This window comes from Armigeres subalbatus, chromosome 1 (assembly GCF_024139115.2).
Source record: "Armigeres subalbatus isolate Guangzhou_Male chromosome 1, GZ_Asu_2, whole genome shotgun sequence".
Taxonomy (NCBI): Eukaryota; Metazoa; Arthropoda; class Insecta; order Diptera; family Culicidae; genus Armigeres; species Armigeres subalbatus.
Window position 1 is genome coordinate 72,671,044 of NC_085139.1, and position 18,065 is coordinate 72,689,108.

The 18,065-nt window shown below is 42.4% G+C and overlaps 1 protein-coding gene across 7 annotated transcripts in view; it reads left to right on the plus strand.

The window, feature by feature from the left end:
* The window catches only part of LOC134227108 (cadherin-87A), a 1,007,180-nt gene that overhangs the window by 108,567 nt on the left and 880,548 nt on the right, over positions 1 to 18,065 (plus strand). The gene's annotated exons all lie outside the window — the stretch shown is intronic.

Here is an 18,065-nt window from a genome sequence, read left to right on the forward strand (position 1 = left end):
AGCGACTTGCAGTTCCATGTTCCAAGCTTCCAATCGTGATCCTTTATTCGTCGCCTAGGTCGTTGCCGATTGTATCGAGTCGTATTATCTTCTATGTCGTTCGTAATAGTTGAATTAAAGGCGGCTTATTGGGCCTGCGCAAACCTCCTGTCTCGTCGGAGGGCCGTCGTGTCAGGGCTGTTTAGCGTCCCACCTAACACCAGGACTTGGGCTTGTGCGCTTTGAGCGGCACACGGTCGCTTTGGCGGAGCCTACTTGCGGATACATGCAGCTTTTTATAGAGGTTTAACAGGGCCCACTGTCAAACCCCACCACATCCTAGGTAGGCGCCACAACTCGCAGATGGCCTGGGGAGGGATCGTCAAGCCCTTGGACATAGTCCCTGCTGCCCCCAGCCTCATCATATACTAATGCAAAAAAGGTAACTTGGCGTTGAAACCTCGCAGTTAATAACTGTGAAAGTGCTAAGAAAGCACTAAGCAATGTCTCAATGAGGATTAGATGCCAATAAGAATAAAAAAAAAGTTTATACGTTGTTTGTGCTAATTTTGAAAAATCACACAAAATGTGTAGTTTTTTTTTAAAATTTCCAATACAAATTGTACGAAGCAGGAAAAAATTGCTCCCATTTGTCTCAAAACTTTTTCTCCGTCTTCTTATTAATGGCATTAAATTCTCCATCGGGACATTGCCGCTACGCAGCTTAGTGTTTTCAGCACTGCCACAGTTATTACAGCAAGACAAGGTACCGGAGGAGTCCTGAGAGGAATTCTTGTAGGAATTCAGAGGACAATTCCAGAAAGAATTCCGAAGGAATTTCTCGGAGCAGTTCCGAGGAAAATTCTCGGTGGAATTTTGAGGTGAATTTTCAAAGGAAATCCAAGAGGAAATCCCGAAGATATACCAAGGAGAATTTTCGTAAAAAAAATCTGAAGAGAATTCTCGAAGAAGCTCCGAGGAAAACTCCAGAATGAATTCCGAGGGGTATTCCCGAAGGAATTCTGACAGGAAACCCTGAAAGTATTCCGAGGGGAGATCCCGAAAAAAATCTGAGAGGTATGGTAATACCAATGGTAATTACCGAATGAATTCCGGGGGTGGGGTGGTTTATTCGAGAAAGATTTTAGAAATTCAGATTATTTTTCGAGTATATTCTGAGTGGAATTGCTGAAAAAATGTTGAGCGGAATTCATGAAGGAATTTTCAAGCGGAATTAGAGAATGGACTCCGGGTAAATTCCCGAAGGAATTCCGAGCGGGAATTACCGAAGGAATTCCAAGTGGGAATTGCCGAAAGAATTCTGAGCGGGAATTCCCGAAGTAACTCCGTGCGGAAACTCCCGAAGAATCCGAAGTTTTTAGGGTAATTCCCGAAGGAAGTCCGGGAGGAATTTCGTAGGATAATCACTAAGAAATTTTGAGGGGTATTCTCGAACGTATTCTGAGGGGAATCTTCTAAAAAAATCCAAGGGGAATTTCTGAGAGGAATTCACGAATTAATTTCAGGGTGAAATTCCAGAAGGATTTTCGAGCAAAATTTGTGAAGGAGCTCCGGATGAAATTCCTGAAGATAATTTGGGGAGATATCTTGAAGGATATCTTGAAGAAATCCCAGGGGTGATACCCGAAGGAATTCCGGGGGAACTTCGAAAGGGATTCTACAAAGAATTTTCGAAGGAAATCCAGGGGAATTTTGATGGAAATCCGGGGAAATTTACGAAGGAATTCCAGGGAGAATTACTGAAGTAATTCCTGAAGGAGATATTTTCAAAGTAATTCTCGAATTACAGACACAGAGTAGTGGTTCTTGGTACTTATGCAAAGAATATTCGGAGGATTTAATAAAAGACGTCCAAAATTAGCGATTGCAAATGAACGATTGAATATATTTATTTTAATAAACAAAATGATGTTACTAAAGGGGTTTCTAGAGCAGTGCTGAGTATTTCTGATTGACCCCCTTTCTATCAGTCATTCCAAGGCTTGTTCTTAGAGTCTAGAATCATGAGAACTCTAATATTTTGATGAAAATAGCTGCTTGTTGGTGTTGGGTCTTGACCGGCTCTGTTTTTAGCGATCTATAAGACACATGATCACGAAAAAAAGTGATGTTCTGATATTTGTTTTGTTTCTATTTTCTTGACCAAGCAGATTTATTCCCTTGTTATTCCCTGAAGCCATATTGCTTCGGTGACTGCCTTGCTTAAAGAAACATATTCAGCTCCACTGTATGGCCTGGGCTACGATAAGTGGTTTCTCACTGAACCAGGAAACCGGTAACATGTAACAGCTGGCTTATCAATTTTCATCCGCACATACAACCAATGGTGAACTCCATACAAACCGTCGCGTCGGAATATTAGTACATACAACAATGCCTCTTGTTCCCTGTATAAGATACTGGAGCACTCACTTTGTCCTTGTTGATCTTGAGATTTATGTCGAATTCGTTTTTAAAAAGTTCCAACCTAGGTTGGAACCAGTTCCAACCTAAGTGCTGTCAAAGTGTTTTTTTATTCGCTCAGGTTGGAACTAGGTTCGCACTAGTTCCAACCCCAAAGCTGGTTCGCACTGTGTTGTTTCACGGTTTCGCACCGGGTTCACCAATACAACTGTACTACAACTGTCAAAACCACGTGGGTGGGACTGGGCGGAATAAACAAGCAGAAGGGAGAAACGAAACTATCTGTTTATTAAAATAAAATACGCGTTGAAAATCTTTTTTCGTTGAATTTTGTGATATTTGTATTTGTAGTTTAAGGTCACTCCTGACTGAATCCAAGATTAAAAGTGCTCGCGTTTTCGGGGGCACACCACTCGATACGTAAGCAACGCACAACTGTCATTTTTGTTGATTTAGCTTTGCTGCGTCGCAGCATGCGTGAAATAATAAAAATGACAGTTGTGCGTTGCTTGCGTATCGAGTGGTGTGCCCCCGAAAACGCGAGCACTTTTAATCTTGGATTCAGTCAGGAGTGACCTTAAAATGAAATTAATCCGGTAATGTTGTCCAGATTCAGTTTTAAAAATAATTGTTAGGAAAGTTATGTATTCATAAGTTCATTCAGTTTTCCTCACAGATGATGTCCTAAATTAGGTCGGTGGATGGAATTATGTAGTTTGGGAATTCCCCTTGAAACCCGTGCACAAAATCCGCTAAAAATTGTCAGAAAAATATATTTGAGGAATACCAAATAGAATTATTTCTTATGCAGGATTTCTCTTTCGTGCGTTTCAAAATTTTCTTCGGGAATTCTGCCAGAAATTACTTCAGAAATTCTTTCAATAATTCTTTCTTGAATTTTTGGCGATATCTTTCAAGAACACCTCCATATTTTTTCCAAGGGATCCTTTCGAGATGAATTCCTTTTAAAATTCCTCTAGGAATATCTTTGAATATTGTTCCAGGATTTTCTCTGGAAGTTGCTCCAGGAACTAATTTGGAAATTCCTTCAGGAAATCCTTCTAGAATACAGGAATTTACTCGAAGTATCCTTCAGGAATTGCTCCGCAAGTTTCGTACATAAATTCCCCCGGAAGTACCTTGAGCCATTCCTCCGGGAGATTCTTGAAAATTGAAAATGCACGGGCCCAAAATCCGGCGGAAAATTATCCCGAGGTGTGAGGCTACCTTTATCAGGAGAGGTAGCGAGGAAAAAAAATTAGCGAATCCTGGAGAATTTTTATTACATGCTTCTGAGTGTTCTCCGAAAAAAAACTTTTGCAGAAATAGATGAATTTACGGAAATACGGAAAATACGGAATTCTTGGTATAAAAATGTGCACAGGATTATTGAAAATAATTAAATAGGGGAACTGTTCCGATCTCCATCTCATTGAACATATATTCATCTCAACGGGAAACAGAGAAATGCAGCACCAACTTCGTCGCCTCTTTTTGTGCTCACTGTTGAGAAAAATCCCAAAAATAATAAACAATCCAAATTCCTTTCCACTGCTTTGTTTTTGATGGGATGAATATCGGAGCCATGAGATGAATTCCAGGAGCAGTTTCCCTGTTTATATCCACCCAAAAGTAAATTCCACTATCCGCAAAAATCAGTTCACGCACTTAAACATATTTATTTATCATGATCTGATTAGTCAACGCCAACGCACTGCCAGTGCACTGGATGTCCTGGATCATATGTTTCGAATCAAAACAAACACGATGCTACGCACACCAACATATCCAATGACAGATGGAACTGAAAATGTTTTTTTATTCAGGGTTCGGGTTGGCACTGACCCAGGTTTAAAAACGAATTCGACATTAGGGTATTGTAGGAAACGACAATAGTATCCAATCGGGAAACAAGCTTTTGGTCACACACACAGCATGAGGAACATCAGAGATCCCAATAGTTCCGGTTCATCGATGTGTTGTCCCATTAGATCCAGTAACAAGTCTTTTATCATTGGAACTCTAAACGGATTGCTGTCACTCACCCCAAAACGTTTCAATTGAATCGGTCGCTACTTGCACCTTGCGAAAGCTTATAATCTACCTTGATTCCTAATAAATGATGAAGTTCTCAGCAGTCCGACATTTGAAAAAGCTTGCCTAGGTCTAGCTTTAGTTTCCGAATCGATACAAGATTTCGCCCTGCAACCTACAGATCATCCATATACAGAATGAATACCGAATAACGATTTGCCTCATTGCTTGATCAGGTTTCGTTTGAACACCAGCAGCCGAGGGTTCCATATAGACGATTTCTTTGAACGGACCCTGCAGTAAAGCATTTTTACGTCCATTTGGTGGAAGTGAGACCTGCGGTGAATTCCGAACGCCAACTCTGCCGCTGCAAACATCCTTTTCCTAATTTCCTATCTGAATGGGAATGGGCTTTTGCTCCAATAAAGAAATCAGAGTAGAAACAATATTTAATTGAAAAAAATCCCTAATAAGGAATTTATAAATAATATATTAGCACTTTTAAAAGAAATTTTTTCGATTGAATCATTTGTTTGAGAAACTGCATATATCCATTTTACACAATTCCGAGAAAAGAACAGAATACTGTTTTTGAACAATTTCCCTCCGAATCTTTTCATTTCTTCAATACAGACCAAAGGTTTTTGGAAAATTAGAAGAAGAAGCAGAAAAAGACGTTCTGCTTCCTCCTTTTGTTCAACCGTTAATATAACCATCAATGGAGCTTGCGACGTCTTGTATGGCTTAGCAATATCAGAGAATCTCGTCACGTAAAACTTGACATCACGAGCTACGATATTTGCGGTCCCAGAATCTATAGTCATGATTGGGGGCATATCCCATCATGATCACTTCTATACTTTTCGGATCAAGCACTTTCCTGGTTGGCTTGGTATCCATCCAAAATCTTCACAGCCGAAAATACGTACCTTCTTCAAGTATGGTTTCGTACCAAACCAATGCTCCGCTGGCGTCATTTCGTTTCCTGCTGCAGCGTTGGCTCACCACAGTCCTTTCTGGCGACAGTCCTTTATACGGGCCTTCTGGTTGTATTTATGGCACTTTCCGCTGAAAATCTTGGACTTCATTTTGCCTTTCTCACCGACAAACGCTGTCGCCTTCTCCAATACATCTTGCTGTCGATCTCGTTACTTCCCTTCCTTAGCTGAAAACGGTTGCTTGTTATCACCTAGATTCTTAAGCAGCATCAAAATTAAGTCCGCTTCCGCATATATCGTGCCCGCATGTTAGAGTTGCCCAATTAGATCTACAAACGTCACCAAAAACTACTGCGCATGGAATCACATGTCTGCATTCTTACATTCTTACTGCATTCTAATTGGACGTACAGCGCTGCTGCTACGCACATAACGCAAGCAGTTGGCGCGAGAACAGAGAACAACGAAAAATACACATGAATAGCAGCTCACACGCTGCACTGTTGGGTTTCAACAGCAGCTACGAAATTGAGCGCAGTTTGCGATCGAACATGTTCTATTATTGCTGTATAATAGCTGAATAAACTATTAAGGAGCTTTTCAAACACTTTAAGTCAGCCTCAGGCTGTATAAAATCATCAAAATTAGATGTATAAGAGCTGAGCAAAAGTCTTCAGTTCTAATATATAAACTTTATTCAAACGAAGGCTGTATAGAACAAGCAGAATAAACGGTTACTCAGCAATAAATTGTTACTTGAGTTTCTTCTACTTTCTTACCTCTTCCTTCTAATTTCTTCCTTATTCCTTCTTGTACTTCCTTATTCCTTCTGTCATTTTCCTTCTTCTTTCTGCCTTCACTACACTTCTTCTGTGCACTCGATATAACGCACCTTTTCCCCCGATGAAACGTACACTTTTCTATATTTTTGATTCAATTAGTTTTTTTTCAAAATAACTAAGATTATCGATAATTGTCATAAACATTCGTGTAGGGATCAAATCAACTTCTAGAATCTGAATAAATCATTCAGATACATTTTTGCTACTGTTTTCTTTAGTTTACAGCACAAACGTTTAGGCACATTGGAGAACGTGACTCACCATTTGAAATTTGACAAAATTATTCTTGAAAAAAAACTGTTTTTCTGTCAATTTCCATAAATTTTGGAGAATAAACTCCTTAAAGAATTCCTCGGGAACTCCAATTGGTTCCAATAAAAATAAAAAACTTTGGAAAACAACAGTTCCTTCGAATTTTTTTTTTCCATTTTTAGTTGAATTTTCCTCTGGATAATTCGTAATTCCTTTAGGAATTCCTTCGGAAACATTTCCGGCAATTATTTTGGGAACTCTTAGGGAAGTACCTTAAAAACTTCTTATCGAAAGTTTTTTCAGGTTTACCTACCTCGATACCTGGTTGGCTACAGCGTCGATACACCTATGCCTCGCGTATTGTAGAGTTCCATAATCGTCGGTCTTGGGTGGTGTTCCTACAGTTTCCCCGAACGTTCAGGGTCCCCAGGTCCGATTCCACCGCGTGCAGCCACCGTGTTCGTGGACTTCCACGAAGTCACCGGCCCCTATCTGGTTCTCTGTTGAATATTGTTTTCGCAATTCTTTCTTCCGACATTCGCACTAAGTAACCAGTGCACTGAAGTCTGCCGTATTTAATACGATCCACAATATTTTCTTTTTCGTATACTTGAAACAGCTCATTCATTCACACACCATTTTCTAATTTCGCTCTAGCGCAGCACTTTTCACTCGAAAACCCCGAAAGCTCTCAGGTTCACCTCTTTTAACGTCCATGCTTCATGTTCATAAAGGGCCACTGGTAGAATCAGAGTTTTGTATAGAGTAAATTTCGTTTCCGTCTGCATGTTGCGGGACCTATGCTGGTTACGTAATCCGTAAAAGGCCCTATTCGCAGCAGAAATACGTCTTTTCACTTCACACGAAACGTCATTGTCACATGTCACAAGCATTCCAAGGTGAACAAATTCTTCAATAACTTTTAACACATCCCCATCAAGCACTACCTCAGCGCCAACACCACTAGGTCTTCGTCTATCTCTACTTGCCACCATGTACTTTGCCTTGGTAGAGTTAATGGTGAAGCCTATCCTCGTCGTCTTCCTCTTCAGTGGGACAAAAGCTTCCACTACTGCTCTGCGATCAATTCCAATGTGGTCGATGTCGTCCGCAAAGCCCAGGAGCATATGCGACCGTGTGATGATAGTGCCGTTCCATTGCACGCCAGATCTCCTAATAGCGCCTTCGAGTGCAATGTTGAACAATAAATTCGAAAGTGCATCACCCTGCTTCAATCCGTCTAAGGTCACAAACGAGGTTGACACTTCGTCTGCAATTCGAATACTTGATTTCAAGCCATCCAGCGTTGCACGTATCAGTCCAATCAGTTTCGCCGGAAAACCATGTTCAGTCATTATCTGCCACAGCTCATTTCTTTTCACTGAATCTTACGCTGCTTTGTAATCAATGAACAGATGGTGAGTCTGCAAGTTGTACTCCCGAAATTTATCAAGGATTATCCGCTGGATAAACATCTGATCCGTCGTTAATCGGCCCTCACGAAAACCTGCCTGTTATTCGCCGACAAAGGACTTCTCAAGCGGTCTCAGTCTGTTAAACAGGATACGCGACAGGATTTTGTACGCCGAGTTCAGAAGGGTGATCCCTCTGTAATTGGCACACTCTAGTCTGTGCCCTTTCATATTTGGCATATAAGGCAATCCATCCAGCCTGGATAATGTGGTGGATTGATTGATGCAGCTGCTCACTTCCGTGCTTAAGAAACTCGACCGGGATCTCGTCCTTCCCAGCAGCTTTACTGTTTTTCAGCTCGTTTAGAGTCTTCTTTACCGCGTCCAGCGTTGGTGGTTCCACAGCTTGATCGTCGCCAACTATGTCCATCCTGTCCATCCTTCATTTTCACCGTTCAACAAGTCTTCGAGGTGCTCCTTCCACTTGGCTGCTACCATAGTCTTGTCTGTCAGCAAATTCCCCTCTCGGTCATTGCACACGGCAGACACTGGCGCAGTCTTATGCCACGCGCCATTGACAGTTGCGTAAAACCTCTGCATATTGTTTCTATTCATGCTCTCCTGCGCTTCAGCTATCACACTCTCTTCGTGTTGCATTTTTTTCAGCGGTAGATTCGTTTCTCTTCTGCTCTTGCTACACTGTACCGCTCTCTGTTGGAACGGGTAGGAGCCATTCCCATTGACCTAGCATTCGACTCCTAACAACATTTTTCTCGTCCGTCAATCGCTGGCACTTCTCATCAAATCAACCATTTCGTTGGCGTCGCTGTGCAGTGCCCAACACTTCCTGCGCTGTTGTAGTCACAGCTTCGTGGATGTTTTTCCACAATCTGATGATGTCGCCAGATCCGGTGGCATCTTCTATCCGCTCGTCCAGCTTCTGGTGGTACTGTTCAGCAACTCCTTCATCTGACAAGCGTTGGATATTGAAACGCATCGTTCTGTAGTTTCGTGAATTCGTGACGCAGGAAAGTCGCTGCCGAATTTTTGCAACTACAAGGTAGCGATCCGAATCAATGTTCGGACCTCTGAAGAACCTTACATCTATAACATCCGAGAAATGTCTTCCGTGGATCAGCACGTGGTCTATCTGTGAGCAAGTGTCCCCACTCGGATGTTGTCAGGTGTGTTTGTGGATATTCTTATGTGCGACGTAGATACTGCTTATTGCCAACCCTCTAGCAGCAGCAAAGGTTATAAGTCGCAGAACATTATCGTTGGTAGCGGAATGAAGACTTTCCGTACCAATGACAGGGTGAAAGAAACTTTCTCTTCCGATCTGCGCATTTGCATCCCCGATGACAATCTTCACATCGTGTGTTGGGCACTCTCCTTTGGCCTTAGCAAGGCTCTCATAGAATTCATCCGTCACTTCAACACAAATGCAAATGCGGTCGCTTATCGGCTTGCATCGGATAACACGCTTCATCTGCTTTCCGATCACCATGAAGCCAACTCCTCGTTCTGCTCTGTCACCGCCGCTATCGAAGATGTGGTACTTGAATGAAGTATTCGCTATGTGATCCACCGCACGGAATTCACATTCTCTAGTTTTTCAGGTTTACCCTTCAAGAATTCATTCAAAAATTCATCCCGAAAACCCTCCATAAATACTTTCTGGAACCTTTCCAAAGATTCCCACCAGGAAAAATTTATAAAATTCCTCCGAGTTTCATCTTGAAAGTCCTTTAAAATTCCAGAAAGAAATCCTTTGGTCCTTTGGAATTCTGCTGGAAACTTTGTTGAGTGAATTCTTTCTTAAAATTATTAAAGAATTAAATGGTTTCCGATGGAGATTCTAAGGAATTTTTGTACGGTTTGTTGTAGAAATTGTCGAAAGAAGCCCTAAATGAATTTCTAAAGCGATTTCCGGAGGTCCAAATGAATTTCTGGAAGGGTTGCCAGAGGGATTTCCGAAGAAACGATCGAAGAATTTCCTAAAGGATCTTCCAAAGGCATACCTGATGGAATGTGCAACGAGGCACTGAAGACGTTGTCCCATTCGATGTCAAAACATGTATCTGTCGACATGAACATTTAAAAGAAACGTAGATTTTGCAGTGCGAACTCTTTTTTAAGATAAGTTTATAACCGTGTTATGTTGTTTGTTTGACCGCCAATTTACTGTTTATAATTATCGACCTCCTCAGTATCGGTAGTCACTATTTTCGTATCGTATATAAACAGAGGAAAAACATTATCACAGATACAAAATTATTTATTTTTCATGCAAACTAGCTAGCTCAGTGATCACAAATTCTTCCCTTTGCTTGTTTGTAGATGATAAATGAAGAATCCTTTTTTGAGCCATTTTTTTTTCATTTCGAACAAATTTGCAGGAATTGTTCACAAGAAGAGCTAGCCCACACTATTTTATTTCATAAAAGAAATGTTCGTACATAAACTACAGAATAAAACAACATTTAAGTATTCCAAAATAAGGATGATTAATTATGCTTTGATATAACGGACAATTCGATATGACGTACAACATTGAAATCAAATTCAACCGTTTTTGATAATTTTCCCTTGAAAAGGGCAGAATATATCCTGCCGAGACGTCGGGCAATTCAAAATATAGCTATTCTGATCAACCCAGAGACTGAGAACTTTTAAGCAATAATATTTTCATAATACCTAACATTGAAATCCAATTGTACGTTGTATCGAAGTTCTCATTCTTCCTTCCCTGTCTTCCTTCTTCTTTCTGTCTTATATCTCACAATTTTTTTCTCACTTCTCACTTCCTGATTATCATCTCTCGCTTCTCATCTCTTGCTTCTGTTTTCCTTAATACTCACTTCTTACTTCTTACTTCATAACTATCGCATCTCACTTCTCACTTCTCATTTGTCGCTTTGCATTACTCACTTCTCGATTGTTATTGCACACATTCTATTAGCCAGCACTAACTTCCATTTCTCAGTACTCACTTCTCATTACCTTGTACTCATCTCATCTCTTACTTTTCAGCTCTCACTTTACATTATTTACATTAAACAGTTTTAACTATTCGGCCAAACGGCATTCGGCCAAATGACCCCGAAGTATATTTTTACATGTTTCGAAATCAGATGAATTTGTTACAGTGAGATGGATAGTTGGGTAGATTCTCTATCGGGATTTCAAGGACAATCATGGTTTATTAGAAACTGCCATGACAAAGAATAACAAATCCGAAAAATGTATGTTTTCACGCATGCTTTTTACCTAGGTACTTGTTTAGTTTTGTGTCTCTGAATGCGTCAGTTACATTTAAATCATTTTTTTTTAATTGAAATTCGAGCGGGTTTCATCTTAAACTGAGAATTTATTTTTCGTGCAACACAAAATAGAGTGTTAACGGGATTCTAATTTTGAATTTATGATTTTTGTACCTAGTTCAAGCTCTCTTTCTTACCCACTTCGAGCTCCCCACACATAATCTCACCTTCTTCACAAAATAATCTGCACGCGGTTTCGGACCGGCAATCGTAAACTTCCTGTCGAGGGGCATTAATAACGATAATGAAGGCAGTCGGAAATCCTAAACTGTGTGTAGCTGCGGCAACGAAGGTGGCAGTGGCAACGGCCAACGTCCGGTTCAGTTTCGGCTCATTTATCAGACCACCAATCTACGGCCACTACGGTGAAGACGACGGTCAGCAGCGACGCCATTCAGTTGAACGTCCTTTCCTAGACAATGGAGCATTTTTTTTTTCGTTGCCAATATCGAAGCCGCTCCGGGCCAGGACCTACCGAGAAAGCGGGGAATGGGAAAATTTCTAGCAAGAGAGAAAGAGAAAAAAAAAGCCGAACTTTTCGCCTCAAGTGATTCGGAGGAAAGTTTTCCGATGCCTTTGCCGGGCACTGTACGGTCTTAAGTCGATCCGCACCGAAACGGGACTATAATTTGCCTAATTTGAAAAAAGAATAATGATACCTTTTATTATCTTCGTTTGTGGATCACTTTCACTGGGCTTGACTGTTTGTCTGCATGTGTTTGTAGGCGATTTTCTTCGGAAGCTCCTTTCGAAACGTTCATCCGGTTCCGTGGAAAGGAAAACATCCTCTTTGTGTGCCAGGTTGTTGGTGTGAATGTGATTTGAGCCTTCCTTGGGGAAATGGTTGGGACAGAATCCGGGCTCATATTTGGAAGCATATGGATACTCGTTTTCATTATCTTTTGTTGACTGCCGTCTTTAGGTTGGCTCCGAGCAGCGACCGTAGGATACGGGTACGGGTGGGAATGAATTATGAATTTTTAATCAAAAGGGACCCGGATTATCTTTGCGCTCCCTATATGTCAGACTTTGTCTTAAGCTTGACTACGAGATGTGTGCTGGAATGATAAAAATGGCGAGTTCTAGGCTTTCCGGGGCTCGGAAAGCATTGTGCGCTTTCGTGAGGGCGTTCACCGTTGAGACGTCCAATATTAATTGAATAAGTTGGAACTGGTGGTTTAGGGTCTTCTAATTAAAACTTTGTTCATTGGATAGTCAGATAAATGATGATAAATATTCAAGCCTGTTTGTTTTTATTAAAATACTAACAGTGTATTTATATTCGCAATGGTTTTTTGCCATGCTTGCAGATATTACAAATCAGTGAGAAGATAAACAAAAACTTTACTTAGTTGAATGAAAGAAAAACGAATGCCGGAATCTTGAACCTTACGATAAAAGGGTTGCCCTTTGATCCTTTTTTCAGTATGTGTACAAAACAAAGAACCATGTTTGATCTAACTGATAGGAATATTTTCTTTCTCGCACGATAGTCGAGAAAATAAAACCTCTGGGGAAAAATCGCTATCAACTACAACGCTTTCTTTATCAAATTGAACTTTTTGCATTACACGAGATTGAATAAGATGTCACTACAATTCGTAATTGGTATTTTGACCAAATCAAGTCACATTTAAGTTGCCTCAACCAGATTAGTCTGATTTGTTGTGTTTGTTTATTTTATGAAGCAAAACATCAAATCCGCTTCTTTTTCCAATCAACCACAAATTTGAAATAAATCACGGCCTTCACGAAAGGATAATTTTAAATTTTGAACAGACAATAGATAATTTTTTCCTCAAATACAAAACCGTTCCAAGACAACTAATAATACAAATCCCACTTACTCCACATATAAGCTTCCGTGTTATTTTTCATTCTAATCCGCCTTCTTCATCGGTTGAGCTGATCCGTAAAGAAACTAAACAAAAAATGGTACCCCCGAACACGGAGAACCAGCCCCAAACGAACTCATAACACAAACAAACACATTCGTCGGCAGAGCCTGGTGGCCGACTGGCGGGGGATGTTCTGTTCTGACCATTCGAGTTTGTAGGGCTGTTGTGCTGCGGGGTAACACCAGTTTGTATCGGATTCGCTGGCCAGTGTGGAACATCCACCTCGGGCAGGGCCAGTGGCTGTATAAAGCCGAAAGAGAAATGTTAGCTTAGGTTGCGGATATTTATCTTCGCAAAGGGAAAACAATCAAGCCAAGAAAATCCGCCTGCGATGTTCCATATTTTTTCGTTTCGCAGCTCTGCCTTCTAGCCCGATGTTGTGTACACGTTGAAGACGGAGGAATATGTGGCCCGTTCGTCGCTTCTCGCCTGGTTGCAGTGGCATTTCAGAGGATTGCCACTGTTTCATATTGGCTGGCCTTCTTCAAGCTCATCGGCGTAGCTGGGATTTATTTGACTTTAAGAGAAAAAACAGAGGATTGAGTTTATTGTACTTACTTCTTTCAATATGCTTGAAAAAAGAGATTTTCAAAAAAAACTTATTCAAGCCAAACTGAATCACTTCTTCGCTACGCCAATGTATGAGTGTCCTAGTTGAGCGCGGTAAAGAATGTTTGCCTTCCATATGTCCGATACTTTAATCCGGTTGCTGATAAGACTGACCAACTGCTCTGTGTACGCGCACTAGTCAGTTGGTGGGTGCGAACGCAAACTTCACCGGAGGAAGGGCGGGAATTCCGCTGGAAAGAATCCGAGCTGGAATTGGTTCTGTTTTAGTTTCGAGATTTAGGAAAGTGTTTGCCGACGTCTTTGTATTCCGGTTCCGTTTCAGATCTACCATTGTCGTGTTTGAGTTTCGTTCTGTCATCTGGGAGAATGTTTTGCGCGCTGTTTTGTAATCGGTGTCGTTTTTTCTTACCGGTGATGCAATGGGTAAGAAATGCAAGTTGGAGTCAAGTTCAAGCGAAACAAAATGTTAAAATGAAAGAATTCGATTGAATTTCGCGCTCAAGAATGTTTGGACATTGTATTACTTTGATGGTAACATGATTTGTATTTGGAAAGTATGGCAGAAATCTAAACGAATTCTCAAGTCACTATTCTTCACTCGATACCTGTTATACTTCCTATACATTTGCGAGGTACACCGAGAACGTCAGAAGATTATTGATTCCATTTAATCCACGGGAAGTTCTTCCCAATGTCCACGGACGGTTGTTAACAACAACCACCTCAGTCTTGTGGTGAGCCAGTTCTAACTTCCTGGAACTCATCCACTCCTCCACAATTGCCATCGATTGGGCTGCAGTCAACTCCACCTCTTCGATCGATTCGCCGTAGACCTCCAGCGTAATATCGTCAGCGAAGCCGACGATTACCACGCCCTCCGGGAACTTCAACCTCAAGACACCGTCGTACATGACGTTCCATAACACCGGACCCAGTATGGAACATTGCAGAACCCCTGAGGTTATGTCAACGCACTTCCGACCCACCTCCGTGTCGTATACCAGTACTCGATTCTGGAAGTAGCTTCCGAGAATCTTGTACAGGTACTCGGGAATTCCAAGACGCAGGAGCGCGTCTGCAATAACTGCCCAACTGGCACTATTGAAAGCATTCCTCATGTCGAGAGTTACTACTGCACAATAGCGAGCTCCCCTCCTCTTACGCTGGATAGCTATCTCCGCGGATTTGGTAACCGACAAGATAGCGTCTACGGTCGACTTACCCTTTCGGAAGCCAAACTGGTTATTCGATAGACCATGCGCACCCTCCGTGCGTATCAACAACCTGTTGAGGATGATCTTCTCGAGCACCTTCCCCGCCGTATCAGGCAGGCATATTGGTCTATATGCCGACGGATCCCCCGGTGGTTTTCCGCCTTTGGCAATAGGACCAAGCTCTGCCTTTTCTATGCTTCAGGGAAGACTCCCTCGTCCAGGCATCTCTGCATGACAGATCTGAACATTTCGGGAGCCTCAGCAATGGCCGCTTCGATGGCCAGGTTCGGAATACCATCCGGTCCTGGCACCTTACCTACACTAAGGGACAATCCCCGCAAGTTCCGCCACAGTTACTCTTCCCTCGTCGGCCACCCTGGCCCCTGGCAGCTCCACAAAGGGAGGCCAGGGACTTGAGTCGTGACGTGGGAAGAGCCCCGCGATGATCCTCTCCAGCATCTCTGGAGACGCTCTGTAGGGGCCATCGCCCCACGTGTCTTGGCCATTACGTCCCTATAGGCGTCACCCCATGGATTCGCGTTGGCACTTTTACACAGGCCATCGAAGCAGGCTTTTTTGCTTAATCTAATCTCAGTATTCAAAGCGGCTCTAGCGGCCACGAACGCCACCCGTCGTTCAACACGATCCTCTTCTGTGCGTGCTCGCTGCATCCGCCTCCTTGCCCGTAGGCAGGCGCGGCGCAGGTTCGGAATTGCTTGAGTCCACCAGTAAGCCGGTGGCCTCCCATTCCTAGGGTGGACTTTCCTAGGCATGGTGGCATCGCATGCACGTGAGAGTACTGTTACCAGCTGCTCGCCGCTCAGACAGAGACTTGAAGCAAACTTCGGGTTGCTCATATATGCCCACAGGGCATACCGACCACCCCACCTTGACGCTCCCTAACTTGACTACATTGGAGGCGTCCGCTGCAGATAGTCGAACCAATGCCACCTGTGTCCCTGCCGGACCTTTCCGTAGCCGAACGGCTGCGGTGGACGCCTCCGCTTCACACTGTCTTTAACCCTTAGATTCACCTCCGTCGTGAGTACCCTCAACTTAACCGTCTCGCCTAGGACTTCCTCCGCCAACTTCTTGTAGGCGGCGCCCTTTTGCGAGACGCCCCGCTTTATCTCGAGGATCATCTCGCCAATCCGGGTACGTCTTATTCGACGTACGTCGGCGCCGAGTTCACCGAGCTTGACGTCACTCCTCATCGCCTTCAAGACGTCCGAGTACTTAGCCTCGTCCGTTTTGATGTCTAGGGCATCGCCCCTGGAGCGATTGGCGCCTACCCTAGACTTCTTGCTACCCTTATTCGCCTGGGCCTTCTTTTCGGCCCTTGACGTCTTCGGTTTCAAGAATGATTTGGAGAATTTCTAAAATCCGGTGTGCACACACATAGATCGTTAATTATGCGCATGGCTTCTTACCCAAACAGCACGCGCAACATCTCTCAAATAGCTGGTTGTTCCTAATAAATTGCATTGAAGACACTGGCAATACATTGAGTCTCATTAAAGCCACTTTCCAGTTTAGGAAACACACAATGCTTCATTTCCGTTTAAGTGGCGTCACAATATGCCACGCATCAGACTTCTTGGGTGATTTGGAATTCAATGTGTTTCATATCAAAAACAAAACAGATAAGTTGCAGAATTAATAACACTTCGGTTCATTGATGTTACAACAATGTTTCTGATATGTTGCAAAACACATTGAGCTCAACTGAGCAGTATTCTATTTTTGTCAGTCCCCTGCATATTCCGCATAAGGTACAATGAAGTTACAATTGATTTTGTTGTTTATGTAGTGCACTTGTAGGAGAATATCCAAATAGAATTGATGGTGTGATGGTTATAGCGGAAGGTTGCAAATCTCAAGGTCCATGGTTCGATTCCCGGTTGGTTTTTGTGTTTTTATTTTCATTGTAGCTGCAAGATGTTGCGAATAGACTCCACCTCTTGCGCTTTTTGTGTCACAAAGGAGTCCCAAATACGACGCGTTGTGCATAACTCAGACCTTCAATGAGTCACACCAAAGTTGTGGTTACTCACTGAGAATCAAGTGGTGTTACTTGGGTAGAGTCGGTATGAACACCATTTGTTGCTATTGATTTTGTATCGAGCCCAGTTGTCTTGGTAGACCAATTGGTCTGAAATCATGCGTATGACCTCTATGGGCCTGTATGGACTCCATGGTTTGTAGTGAGCCCATTTGACTTGGCATATCAATTGGTCCGAACTCCAGAATTATTTGGAGAACTTAGAATATCCGGTTTGGACATATCTAGATCGTAAATTATACACATGGCATCTAAGGGTCTGTAATGGTTGTTATTGGCTTGATATTGTGGCCAGTAATCTAGGTAGATCAATTCGTTCGACCTCCAGAATGATTTGGAGAACTTAAAACACTCATTTTGGACATATCTAGATCTAAGGGCCTGTATGGGCACCATGGGTTGCTCTTGGTGTCTTACCAAGCGTAATTGACTTGGTAGACCAAGGCTCTAAAATCCAGAATGGTTTGAAAAACCTTGAACATCTGTAGAAATATTGTGTGCATTCATGATTAATATCATCAATGAAATCTATTAGGTACATTTTTGAGAAAAAAACAGCAATGAGATCGTTCATTCGTGTGCAATCATCCATATAAAAATGGCCAACTGACGTGCGACTGAAAGTGCGTTTCGGGTCATGCGAATTCCCGACCGTTTCGCCAAGTTCCTCGGGAAATCATCTGTTCCTCAACTTAAAACTAAAATTTTCATGGACCATTCACATTTCTTCCGAAAAACATATTGCTTTGCATATTACATTACTGTGATTCTCCAATGAGGTATTCACGCAGTGGTTGTTGATGATTCCTTCCAACTGCTAGTGCGTGGGGAGCTTAGTGTTTACCTTTCTCGTATGCAAAGTATACGTACGTGCGTAGGATATATGTAGGTGTGTCCACCTTCCATTGCCCGTACTGTCCCATTCATGCTGCCACCTCTCCATTGAACGGATTCTCACAATTTTTCTTACGTTTCTGATGTCTGTCCGCTGATAACACTTAATATTTACCGCCAGGGTGATGCAGATAGGGACCATTCCGGCGGTAACGCATACTGCCTCAGGCGATATCGTTCGGAACGCACTTTGTAGCCATCTACTGTTCCGCTTGGTGTCAAG